Source organism: Phytophthora infestans, genomic scaffold (genome assembly GCF_000142945.1).
Source record: "Phytophthora infestans T30-4 supercont1.10 genomic scaffold, whole genome shotgun sequence".
In the NCBI taxonomy this organism is placed as follows: domain Eukaryota; phylum Oomycota; class Peronosporomycetes; order Peronosporales; family Peronosporaceae; genus Phytophthora; species Phytophthora infestans.
The window spans coordinates 3447060-3449426 of NW_003303749.1; the positions used below are offsets into that span (position 1 = coordinate 3447060).

Consider the following 2367-nt stretch of genomic DNA (forward strand, 5'->3'; position numbering starts at 1 on the left):
ATGCCAATTCTACAGATTAATGACATCAAACGACGCAGCCGTACAATAACCACTTACGTTACTAAACCTCTGAATGACGAGGCCTGAGAGCTTATCCGCCCAGGCGCATGGCTGTAGTCCAAGTGTATTCGGAGATATATTACAACTTTTGTACTGGAAATGGTCCATGGAACACAATATTTTTGATCCCATGCCCTCCCAGCTACAGACGGCGACATTTTAGAATTACTTCATGTCCGTATCGACGTTGCGCAGTCAAACACTTTTCGTACAAGACGGGTACCAGCCCCAGCATCAAATATGGTAATAGCAACTTTATTTCTCAGGAGGAAAGGGGGTTAAATCATTGTCGGCACTATTGAAGCACAAGTCAGGCTCCTTCAAAATGCTGCGCTGCGTCGCCAGGAGCCGAGCGCCTCCCGCCACTAGTGCGGGGCGATTACAGGTCGGTAGCTGAGCTCAGACTTTGACCAGTGACTGGAGCTGCTGGCTCGAAGTAAGAGCAGCGGTGCTTGCAGTAAAAGCAGGAGTAGGAGGGCTTCGTGCTGTTGGGACATAGTCTCGCAGAAAGTTGGCGCGTTGCGTTTGCAGGACAAGGTCCAAGCGACTCGATAGACGCGTGTGTGTTTCACAGAGACTTGTTCAGAATGAGAATCCAAGCTTGGAGGAAAGCTGTAGCAGCGAAGGTGAAGTATCCCGGACGGGATCGAGCCCCAGATCTTCGGTTTATGATGCCAATGCTCTACCATTGAACTATTAGTATGAGGGCGATGCATGCCCGTAAGCTTGACCGCTTACGGATCCTTGCTCATGATATCAGAGGGATACACCTGAGTGGGATCGAACCACCGACCTCTCGCTTGCGAAGCGAGTGCTCGACCACTGAGCTATTGCCCGCGACTATAATGAGTCGAGAGCCTAGCTTTAATCCGTCTTGCAGGCTCCTAGAGCAGGCGCGGCGCATCCAGGATTGTCTAAATTCACTTGAAATCTGGAAGCGCTACGCTCTGGTGTAATTGGGCCGTGGGCCCGGAGCGATGAGCTAGCCATCTGCGATGCGAACGCGTCTGCGAGCTCACGGAGCAGCGGAATGCAAGGTCGCGGTGCGACCAACGACGCATTGGAAAGGCGTGACCTCGCTGAAGCGGTTTCGAGAACGAGGGTGTTCTCATCTTAGTGGGGGAGGGTACAATGTGGTTACACATTGTGGGACACATGGGGTACAGAGTACCGGAGAGTTACAAACTTAAAGTACATAACTCGAAGAGCTAACCAAGACTCTCACTACGTGGGCTGAAAGCGACTCGATACGCACTAGATTAGTGTAACGGGGTTACATGGTGTGGAACACACAGAGGTACGAAGTACCCGGAGAGTTAACAAACTCTCAGTACATAAGTTGGAGAGTTAACAAGGTCTCTCAGTACGTTGGCTGAAAGCCACACGTTATGCATTTGATTAGGTTTAACTATGCTAGATAGTTAAAGAGATACATTTACCCCTAGGCGGCTTGGCCGCAATAATAGTAAATAAAACACTTCTGGTTTTGAAGCATAAAAGTTAAGGTATTAACTTTGAGCCCTGGTCTTGGGCTGTAAGTTCCTTTGGATAAGGAACTTAGTATTAGTGACTCTTTGAGTCGAACGTCTTCCTCTGACGCTAAAGCTACGGCAGCCCCGCTGCACTTGGTAGCACTTGTAGTCAATCCCGCTCCTGAGTCGGTTGACTATATCCTCTGCGAGGATGGAGCACCCCGTGTTCGCGAATTTGCCCCCGGTGCAGCAGGACGCGCTTACTAAGCTTATGTCCTTGCTTGGCCCGGAGGGCGTGGCTCATCTTGCATCGCAAGGTCCAGAGGCGGTCACTGCCAGGCTGGAATCGTTCTCCCGCTACGAGAACACGCTCTTGGAGCATGTACAAGAGAAGATGAGCGCCGCAACGGCGGCGGCGTCGATGACGCGTGAAGAGTCTATGAGACTGAAACCGCTCATGGTGAGCGTAAAAACCTTCGAGGGGAAGGATGGAGAGAATCTCCTTCTCTGGACCCGTGAGGTCGAGATGGCCATGGGATCGGCCCTGCTCCAGTCTGAGCATCAGCGCGTGGCGCTGGCTATCTCCAGGCTTGGAGGTCGCGCTCGCGAATGGGCACTAACGTGCGGCACGTCTGTTGACGCTGCATTTCCCACTTGGGATCAGCTGAAGCAACAGCTTTCGCGCGTGTTCGCGCCGTCTAATCAGGCGTACCGTATCCGGTCGAAATTCCTTGCTATTCGCCAGGGTAAGAAGGAGTTATTGGACTATGTCCAAGAGTTGAGAACTCTTATCGCGCGGAATGGCGGCGGACCCTCTTCCGGAACCTGGTCAGCG

General features: G+C 52.0%; 1 pseudogene across 1 annotated transcript; it reads right to left on the bottom strand.

The window, feature by feature from the left end:
• Positions 1 to 825: 825 nt before the first annotated feature.
• On the bottom strand, positions 826 to 897 carry PITG_26773 (annotated as a pseudogene). Its single transcript has one exon. The product of its transcript is annotated as a tRNA-OTHER (tRNA).
• Positions 898 to 2367: the final 1470 nt, after the last annotated feature.